This window comes from Phascolarctos cinereus, unplaced genomic scaffold, assembly GCF_003287225.1.
Source record: "Phascolarctos cinereus isolate Bilbo 61053 unplaced genomic scaffold, phaCin_HiC Scaffold_5;HRSCAF=322, whole genome shotgun sequence".
NCBI lineage: Eukaryota > Metazoa > Chordata > Mammalia > Diprotodontia > Phascolarctidae > Phascolarctos > Phascolarctos cinereus.
Window position 1 is genome coordinate 476,950,322 of NW_027555958.1, and position 11,016 is coordinate 476,961,337.

Consider the following 11,016-nt stretch of genomic DNA (forward strand, 5'->3'; position numbering starts at 1 on the left):
CAAGCCCCGCACTGGGCTGCTCCTCTCTCCCAGGAGGCCTTCAAGTGGAGACTAGATGGCTTCTTGTCAAGACAAGTCAACAAACGCTTGCTAAACACCTCCTATGTGCCAGGCACTGTGCTAAACAGGGGAAGAAGGAGGAGGAGCTGCTGGCCAAGAACTATGTTTTGTTGGGCTCTGGTCATGTCTGACTTTTCACGACCCCATTTGGAGTTTACTTGGCAATGCTACTGGAGTGGTTTGCTATTTCCTTCTCCAGCTTATTTGACATATGAGGAAACTGAGGCAAACAGGGTGAAGTGACATGCCCAGGATCATTCAGCTAGGAAGTGTCTGAGGAGAAATTTGAACTCAGGTCTTTCTGACTCCAGGCCCAGGTCTTTACCCACTGAGCCACCCAGCTGCCTAAGAACCATGTACAAAACAAGAGAGCGTATTAGTTGGAGGTGATCTTGGAGAGAAGGCATCAGCAGGAAGGGGGACCTGGGAAGGCCCCGGGCCTGTTGTAATAGGCATTCCTTTCTTGCCCGGGGGACCAGAAAGCTCTGAGGCCCCTTCTGGCTCTCCAAGCTATGATTCCAAGCTATTAAGTCACCACCTCTTGGTCTGTTTGTTTTCTGACAAAAAGAAATTGCATGTAAACCTTTCTCTAGACCAGGCCTTCAGCTAGAAAAGTTCAGCTGGACTTTCCAGTACAAGGTTACTTGCATCTCAAGACAAAAAAAGCAACATCTTGTTCTTGATTTTTTCTTCAAACTTTGGAGCTGTGGGTGGATCCGGGAAGGCTCCATGTTTCTGTTTGTCCCCCACACGGGTCCTCCCTCGATTCATGGAAGTCAATGCTTGCTTGGCAGCGACAGCCCCAGCACCTCTGAGGACCAGATTCTCTGCCCTGTCCTGGATGCTGCTGAGCCTCCGGGAGAGAATCAAAAATCTTGGACAGCACTATGAATCTTTCCTCCTTTTCATTCTTATTTTCCATCAGACTTTCCAACTGCCTCCAATGTTATTTTAGGTCCTAAGTGATTGTGTCAACAAAGGGGCCATAGTTACTGGGCAAAAGTGGTTTATGGTTTCGCACAGTTAGCTCTTCACACATCTCACCTTTCCTGGCTCTTCACACTTCTCACCTTTCCTGGCCCATGACAGCTGCATTAGTTCTGGTGTTGGTGCCTGCTGGACCAAAGGGTGGGGCCAACCACCACTGTCTTCCTGAATCTGAGCCAGTTTTGTTTTGTTTTCTAACTTGTATTCTTACTTCTAAACCTTTGTTTTTCTGTAACTGGAACACAACAAGGGCCATTGGTAACAAGCTGTGTTCTTGATATGGCTTTAGTTGACAGCTGACTTAAGTCTTTCCCCATGGAATGCGACCCCTTACAGGAGGGGCCCATCAGGGCCTTCGTTAGTCTAGAACCTGGCCGGTAATTCTACTTCTGTGGCCAAAATCAGTTCATCCTCTTCTGAATTTAGCCTCTCCTGGAAAATAAAAATGTCAGGAGAAAAGTGTTATGCATTGAGATTTCTTTGGTTAATAATTGTACTAAGTGTGTGGCCTCAGGAACATCACTGACATGCTCAGGGCCTCAGAGCCCTCATCTGTAAAAGTGGGGGGCCTTGAAGGTCCATTCTCTATATTTGACTTTGTTAGTACTTGGGGGGTGATGATTTTAGGCACAGGATTGTCCAGGTTTATAGAATTTCGAATGAGAAGGAACCTTGGAAAGTAGCTCATCTTGAAAAGCATCTCAGTGAAGACCAGGGGAGTAGAGAGAGCTGTCCAAAGGCCACCAAGTGAGGTGGTCACCAACATGAGCAAGGTTCATGCACAATCACTGAGACCCAGGGCACTTCACCCTCTCCCTCGACGTCTCTCTATACAAGGAATGGAAGTGTCTCAGTGTAGTCATTCCCTCCAGGGGCCTAGATGTCTACACATCTGGCTGGGTTACTCTTGCCTGCATCCTCTCCCTTCTCCACAGTGATATCAGCCAACAAGATGGTGGGCTCACTAGTCTTTTAAATTTGCCTGGAAGACAAGAGCACCCAGAAGTCATTGCGGCTTAACCCTCAGCTTAGCAGGGCATGGTTTTGGTAGGCTTTGTCCAGACCTGTGATTTCCCCATTGCATGGAACCAACTCCCCAGCATAGAAACTCAGCTGTGCTGTAGAGCATTGGCCGGCCATGGGTTCAGTGACCTGCGCAGGGTCACACGGCCAGCATGATGTCAGAGACAGGACTTGAGCCCCCAGTCTTCCTGACTACTCTGTGCTGCCTCTCACAAAATCTCACAAACTAAGAAATTATAACTTGGCCCACCGCTCACAGCCTGTGCATGACAAAACCAGCATGCTCTAAGGAAGCTCGCCTTAAATGAAAAAAAGGACATTGGGGGAGATGCCTGGGCTCCAATGTAGCATTTGCCTCAGAAAGCAAAGTGGGGACCCAGTCCACACGAGGGGATCGTGAAGTTACAAAGTCTCCACTAATCAATGACAAATTTCCTACTTGTTGCTACAATTACAAAGATAATAGTCCCTTTATGTCAGGGCCTGTGCTGGTGCAGCTGGAGGGTAGCTTTGAAATCCAGAATTTCAGGGAACAGAAATTAATAGGAGGTCATTTCTACCACAGAAATTTTCGGGGCCCATCCTCTCTAATCATCATTAAAAACTAAATCTGCAGGAGAAGAGGCACTTTCCTGATTGTCAAGTGGAAGCCATTATTCATTTGATGAAGCTCTTGGCACCGGGCCATTGATTCTGCGTTCAGCCTGCTGCTCTCTCTCCTTCATCTCAAGCAATCAAGGTTGTTTCTGCCTGCCAGGAGCTATTTATAGAGTAAGCAAAAAAAAATTAGCACACTAAAAAAAAAAAAATCAAAGCTGATATGTTCTCCTGCTTGAAAAACAGCTTCCAAACTTTGTAAGTAAAGATCAGATTTTCTGGTCACCAGCCTTTGTCCTGCGTCTGCCTGCCTCTTTCTCAGCAAAGGCTGGGGAGGCCACGTGGGGCCATCTGTACCCTTCCCCAACAGCAAGCAGTGGGCTTGGCAAGGGCCGCGTCTTTGGGGATGATGCCTCTGCTTTTCTTGGATTGCCACGATGCTGGACAATGGCCACAGGGACATCGAGTGCAGGGGGCGGGGTGGGGGTTATATCCTCATGCTTCTCCAATTTCTTCAGTGGAAAAGGGACTCCCAAATTTTTATCTTTGGGTTTTTTTTAAAAGAAGCCAAGATAAACCCTCCACTTCTCCTCATTCCCTTACCCCTTAAAAGAGAAAATCTATGCAGCAAAAAAGGCAAGATGTAGGGCTCAGAAAAGGCCAGAGGAGGGGAGGGGCTGATCATTAAAAGTTAGTTCACACTGAATACTTCACAGGAGATCATGTGGGCCAAACAGTAATCTTTCAGACATTTGTTTATTCAACAGCATTTATTTAAGACCTACTATGCTTAAGGCATCATGTTAGGCATTGGGAAAAAAACCAAAACAAAATGAAAAACATTTGTCTTGCTCTGCAAGGAACCCTGTACAAGTCACTTAATTTCTCTGAGCCTCAGTTTCCTCACCTGTAAAATGGGGGGGGTTAAAAATAACATTTATTTTATGGGGTTAGTAAGAGAATCAAATGTTATAATGTATGTAGAGTATTTTGCAAACCTTAAAGTACCATATAAAGGTGAGTTGTTGTTGTTATTATTATTATTATTATTATTATTATTATTATTATTGCTGTCATCATCATCATCATCATCATCATTATAGTTTACTGAGAAAGATGTTACATTAATATGGAAATTGGACATTCACAAGCAATCTTTGAATTATAGGCATCCTTTTGTGTCTTGTCTCTACTATTTAAGAGAGATCGGTATTACCTTTATGGAACTTGAACCATTCTCCAAATGTCTTCATTTCTCAGAGTAGGAACACTGTCCCAAGACAGAAGCCATTCCAGATCTTGTCTTTGCTTGATCCCCAGAAGTAGGAAACACATAAAAAAGTTTCCTATTCTAAAAAGATACTGGATGTTGAAAGTCCTTCTGACTGCTCCCACCTGCCACTGAATGCTTGACCTGAAAGATTTTGATGACTTAAAGGAGCCAGATTTGTAGGGAAAATCTAGCTTTGAAAAATGCAGAAAAACATCCCGACTTACCATGGCCAAGTATTCCCCAATGCCCAGTTCAGGCGTTTTTGTCATGTGTCTTATCAAACCTTGATTCTTCAAACATACGGCAATTTGTTTTTAAGAAAGCAAATGCTGGTTTGCAATAGTGACTACCATTAAGGAAAGTTCATCTGTCCTATAAAATTGGAAAAGGTGAGATGGCAGTAGCAGCTTAATCAAGAGTTTAATGGGCATGAAGGCTTTTGTCTTCAGAGAAAGTCCCAGTGGAGAGTCAGAGGACCTTGCATTTACAGCTGAAATTGATGGACCTTTGAGGTTGCTTATTCTGACATCCTCATTTTACAGATGAGGAAACTGAGGTCTAGAAAGGTAAAGTAAGTTCCAGTATTCTCTTAAGCTTTTAGACAGAGCAGGTGGGTGGGGAAGGGGGAGCAGGTGAGAGGAGTTTGGTGACTCAGTTCAGGTGCAGGTGATTCAAGGAAGACCCACACTGGAAGATTCCAAAAATCTTTGGGGCCATTTTCTACACGTTGAAGTTCAGTAGCATCATTTTCGTGATCCACCTGGACACTCATAAAAGCATTTTCTAGATTTAATGTAAGGCAGCACATTTATTAAGCACCTCCTATGTCCCAAGCTTCATGGTAGGCACTGGGGCTACAAAAACAAAAGAAGAGGTTTTAGTCTCAAGGGACTTCTGTTCTAACTGGGGATAAAATATGTGCATTGATGATGACAACGATGATGACAATAATGCACCAAACATGAAAAAGGAAAGAATAAAGTCAGGATCTCTAGTGGTCCCAGGACCATCCCCGTCTGAGCCCCACAGAAAAAGAGGAAAACAAGGTGATGTCCACACTGAACACAAACAGCATTGTTCTAACAATGTGAAGCTCACAAAGTACACACAAAGCAATTTCAAGAGGTAGAGAGAACTAATATCCCAGGGCAGGGACAATAAGGATGAAAACAAGCATTTGTTAAACACCTGCTGTATGCCAGGCACTGTGCTACAGTACACATTTACAAATGCTTTCTCATTTAATCATCACAATGACTCTGGGATGTAGGTGCTATTATTATCGTCCTCATTCTACAGAAGAGGAAACTGAGACAAATAGAGGTTAAATGACATTTAAGGACAGCTGGGAAGTGTCTCAGGCTGGATTTAAACTCAAGCAGCCTGAGGCTGAGGATTACACAATTTTTTGCCCATAAGCACCCTGTTTATGTAGTTAAATTCGAGAGAGAAAGAAAAACTAAACCTGGCATCCACCCTGTGTTTAAAACCAACTTCTCTGTTGGGGAATGCAGCACTGGCTTTTGATTCCCCACTCCACCAACCCCTTGGATAGATGAGCTCAGTGTAGAGCTTCGCCTCCTAGCACGAACTCAGGGTGGGGACTTACCAGTAAACACTTTGGCATTTTGATCATGAAATAGTTTGTGAATCAAGGCTAGACCAGGGTATCGATAATTGTCCATCTAGAAGATACACACACACACACACACACACACACACACACACACACACACACACACACAATCACTGGAATATCACATGTGCCGAGATGACATTTATCCACTTTGGTTTTCCCCCTGGCTGCCATGCCAAACCCCGGACACCAAAATGACTGAGGTCGGGGAATAAATACCCATCATTAACTTTTCAGTGGTTTAATAATTGTGCCTCTTCCTGAGGATGGGATTAAACCACACGCAACAGCAAAACTCAGGCAAGGGAAGTGTCTGAGCATCAGAGTAAGGAGAGAGTAAAGAGAGAAAGCAGAATAGGGAAAGAGGGAAGAGAAAAAGGAGAGAAAGAAGAGTAAGAACAGAGGACAGAGAGAAGAGAAAGAGAAAATAAAGCATCCGAAAGGGCTTCCAGGTGGAGAAAGATCAGACTTGCTCTGGGTGGCCCCAAAGATGGGGGGAATCTGTGAAGAGGAAAAGTTAAGCTTGCTATGAAGAAAAACTTCTGAACAAGAATGTCTCCCCCAAAGTGGAATGGTCAGCCTTGTGAAATATTGGCTGCTTCCTCACTGAAAGGATTCAACTGGGTGATCCCTTGTAATTTAGATTATAATTCCCTTCTGGGTGTGGCTTGTACTAGATGGTCAATCAGTTGGCAAAGAAATATTGATTAAGTGCCTACTATGTTCCAGGCACTGTGCTAAGTGCTTGGGATTTGAAGATGAAAAAGAAAGACAGCCCCTGCCTTCAAGGAGCTTACAATGGAGCAAGATGGCACACAAAGGGAAGCTGGAAAGCTGGGTTAGGGAATGGAAACAAATGGCCCTAGGAGCTTGATGCAGTTAGCTCCAAAAGAATGCAGCTAGGGGAAATGAAGAGATGGCTGGCCCAGGAAGCCCTCTTTTACTGGGAGCTTTGGAAAGAGATCTTAACTCCACCTTCCCAATCAGAGGCAGAGGTTGTTGGGGAAATTGGTAGTACCAAGGTGATGCAATTTTCCAGGATGTTGTTTGTGACGATGAGCTTTCCTGGTGCCATGGTGGGCTCCATTTTAAAAGAGGGCAGCTGGTGGGAACCAGTGCTCACTGCGGTCCCTTGAAGCTCTGAGATTCTGTGCCTCTAAAAATGCAAAGTATATTTGGTGTCGTGCATTGCACGTAGTAAGTCCTTAATAAGTGTTTGGTAAGCTGAACATGGGCCCAAAAAGGGATACATGTAATGACAAAAAGTGAAATAGATTATTGAAATTGCAAACGAAAAACTTTTGCATAAACAAAATGAATACCAGTAGGATATAAAGTGGATTGGAAAGGAATATTTGTATTGAGTGTCTTTAACAAGGATGTAATATCCAAGTGTCTAATAAATATTCTCTCTCTCTCTCTCTCTCTCTCTCTCTCTCTCTCTCTCTCTCTCTGTCTCTCTCTCTGTCTCTGTCTCTCTCTCTGTTCTGACTGTATCTCTATCTCTCTTTATCTCCACTTCCTGGCCTCTGTACCTTCTTTCAACTCTCAGACAAAATCCCACCTTCTACAAGGAGCCGTTCCCAGCCTTCCAAAATGTTTGTGCCTCCTTCTGACTTTATCTCCCATTTGTCCCATACTCATCTTGTTTACCCACCGCTGTTTTTGCCTTTCTTTGTATCCCCAGGCACATAGTAGGTGCTTAATAAGTGCTTGTTGACGGACTGACACCATGCTAACTCTCTTGGGAAATGTAGGTAAGTAAGAAATGTTCAAACAAAGGATTTTGACATGATAATTTTTGAACCTTGTTTGTCTCCCGTGGGGCAGACACGTGTGACATCAGTGCCAAATAGAGATGACTTAATCTATCATTTCAGAAGTAGGGTCTGGAGGACAGGACCTTGAGTAGTGGGTGAACAGCAAAGATGCTGAGGAAAGAGAGCAGAGCCCACATGCGACTTCAGCTGTCGGGATGAAGTGACTCCTCCCTTCTCAACCGAAACAAAAACTAGAAACAGCTGGAAAAAACCCGGGTTAGAAGTGTGTTTGAAGCCACTGGCTTCTGCTTCTCCCTGCCTGTCTGGGCAGTCAGCTCCTCCCATCTTGGGCTCCATTTAGCGCCTGCACAGGGAGCAGCAGACAGGATGCTCACCCAGATAAACCTCAGGTCCCTGCACACCCTCAGTGGGATGCTCCAGCCTGGCCTGGGGGTGGGGGTAGGTGTCTTTATGTGTTCCTTAGAACTGGGGGAATGGGTGGCTCTTCCATCCCCTTTGCTCACTTCATCACTGCCTCTTGGAGGTTTGCTGGGAGTCAGCCACATAGGAGCCCTGAGCCAAAGAAACCGCTGCCTTGGGGTCAGGCCTCCAGGACCAGACCCAGGCCCTGCGAGCTCAGGCCTGGCCCTGGGCTGTGGGTTCCCATGTTAAGGGGTCCCAAAGGCTGAACCTTACCAATGAGGCAAATGAGTCATCCTATGCCAGTCAGCTCTTTGGGGCTCACCGTGCTGGCATGGCTGACATGCTCTGGCTTGTGTCAGGCCAAACAGACCACCGACTATAGTTCTGCAGATCTGTAAAGAAGGGCAGAAAGGCTGACGTGAGTCCAGGATCACGGGGTCATAGATTTAGACCTGGGTAGAGGGCTGGGCCTGGCATCAGGAAGGCGGCCCTATGAACCCAGGCAAGTCATGAAACTGCCTGCCTCAGTTTCCTCAGCTGTAAAATGGGGAGTATAGCAGCACCCACCTACCAGGGTAGTTGTGAGAATCAAATGAGATGTTTGTAAAGTCCTTAACACAGTTCTGGGTACACAGTAGGTGCTTAATAAGTGATTGTTCCCTACCCTTCCCTCCCCAAACTACCTTGTACTTATTCTGATCATAATTATCTATGGACATGACATCTCACCGATAGAATGGGACCTCCTTGAAGGCAGGGATCCCTTCATCCTTCTCTTTAGGGGCGAGGCTCCCCCAGGACTGGTCTGTGCACCTAGGTCCAGATGCATGAAGGAACCCTTCACTGAGAGGAGCTAGCCAAGACCCCCAGGCCCCCAGACCCAGCAGCAGTTCTTCTTATTCCAGTTGGCTTGGCTCACCTGCTTTTCTCTCTCTCTTTTTAATTTTTTTGTTACACAGACAGCAGAAAACTGTATCTGCAAAATTAGGGTTATATTAAATTAAAGATATCAATTGTTTGTTTTGTTTTTTTAATAGGAATTTGGGTCTTTTGACTTCTAATCCAGGGCTGTTTCCACTGCACCACACTGCCTTTCACAAAAAATCATGGCATCGATGATTTAGAGCAAGATGAGCCCTCGGAGTTCAGCTGGTCCATCCTGAGATTACAGGTGAGGAAACTGAGGAACACACAGACAAAAATAATCTGCCCCACATCACGAAGGTGGGAAGTGGTGGAGTCCAGATGGGAATCCCTTGAAAGACCTTTGGACCTCTAACTCCGAATCAATCAATGTATTTTAATGGCATTTATTAAGCACCTACTATGTGCCAGACATTAAGCTAAATGTTGGGGATACAGAGGGGGAAAACGTCCCAGGAAGCTTCCATTCTAGGGGGTGCCAACACGCACATAAGTAGACCTTACAAAATATAAGTGTGCCTCTGCAGCCACACAAGATGCTCAGCTCGAATCCCAGCTTCTGCAGGTCTCTACCAGAACCCTCCTGAGTGCCCACCCTCTGAGCTGTCTTCCGCTCTGTACTGCTTATGTGTCTACATCGCTGTCTTCATGGTGCCCCGCCCCTCCCAGAAGGGGAGCCCCTCACGGGCAGGGGCCATGCTGTTGGGCCACACTAAGCCAGCATCTGGCACACAGTCGGCACCAAAAACGTGCTTGTTCCTCAGCACACACAGAGTAGACTGGAGGAGTCTCAGAGAGAGAAAGGTGCTGCCGGCTGCCAGAGCTGGGGCCCAGATCGTCCCCTTGCATTGCCTCTTTCTAAGGGGCTGTTTTGTTTCTTGGGCTACTTTTTGAATTCCTGTTTCTTTGTTGTGTTTTGGTTTCCCTTACCTGCTGCCGTGCCTTGGGCCAATCTGAAGAAGACGGGAGCTATTCATGTCTCAGAAAAGGCAATTTGAGGCTGGTCACAGATGGAAGCAGAAGAAAAAGGGAAAGAAAAAAAAAGCAAGGACAGACCGAGTGAGGCCTGGAGAAAGCCGGAATTCGACAGCATCCTCTTCCTGCGAGCTCGACCGCGTCCGCCAGGCCCCACATGAAAAGCCAGGCCGGGCTGATGAAGACCAGCTTCCTGGACGAGGCAATTAGGCTCCTCTCTTCCAGAGACAGACTCAGAAATCCCAGCGTGACCTTTGCCTGAGTCTCCATGAATGGGCCTCTGGAAGACTTCCACCGGAGAGTAATCCTAGCTGGACTGGAACAATCCTGCAGCAATTAGACTGATTATGAATTTAGGGCTGAGGAAGGGGGGCAGGGAGAAGGGCTGCTCTGTGAGCGAGGCCCACGTGGCATTACCTGCAGATTCACAGTCAGACAAAACATCCCCAGAGGTCTGGTGTGTAAAAGCTGGGCTACTCATGCAAAGAAAGCAAGCATCCCTGATCATACATACGTACCTGCACATGTATGTGTGTATGCATGTATGCATGTATGTGTATGTGTATGCATGCGTCCATGCCTATATGTACACATACACACATTTCTTATTTGTGCATGCACACATCCCTGTGTCTATAGTGGATGGGTGTTCTTTTATGTATGTGTATAACTCTATAAGCATATATGTATGTGTCTATGTGTGTATATATATGTATGTATGTATATACATACGTGGGTATACACACACACACGCACAAAAGAGTTCTGTCAAGGGATCATACGATACTCCATTTAGAACTGGAAGACGGTCGTTATCTAAAAAACAAGAAAGGGAATAAGTGACCTTATTAGGTCCCCTTCCAAATACCCTGCAGCCAAAATGTGTTAGGTAAAGAAACAGAAGAGCAATGTCCCCAGTGGAACTGGACTGAATCACATTTACAAATCCTGGCAGCTCCCAAAGACAAGGCTTGGAGCTGAATCGCCAAGCACAAAGGGTCAGTGAGAACAGGAATACCCGCGGGACAGACGCAGCCAGAAGTGGTTGGTTTGGTCACAGACTTAGAGCTGGGAAGGTCATTCGAGGTTGTCTGATCTGGCCCCTCCTTTTGCAGATGAGGAAATTGAGGCCCAGAGAGGTTGTGACTTGCCCAAGGTCACCCAGGCTGTGACCGGGCACTTGAACAAAGGTCCTTGGTCTTCATGGTTATTAACTGTGGCAGGCAAATAGCTGTCCAGACAGCTCGTGACTTTTTTTTCCGAGTCATGTCCTCTGGGGGTCAGTCAGGGTCTGTGCTTGGGAAAGCAGAGCTCAGCAGCCAGAGATTCCCCACCCATGCGCAGGGCAGTTCAGAAAC

The 11,016-nt window shown here is 46.0% G+C and overlaps 1 long non-coding RNA gene across 1 annotated transcript; it reads right to left on the minus strand.

Annotated features, from left to right (window-relative positions):
• Nucleotides 1–3,418: 3,418 nt before the first annotated feature.
• On the minus strand, nucleotides 3,419–9,985 carry LOC110195678 (uncharacterized). The gene is made up of 2 exons (XR_002320964.2): nucleotides 9,614–9,985; nucleotides 3,419–4,794 (listed from the first exon to the last, which is right to left on the minus strand). It is a non-coding gene; the product is annotated as an uncharacterized LOC110195678 (long non-coding RNA).
• Nucleotides 9,986–11,016: the final 1,031 nt, after the last annotated feature.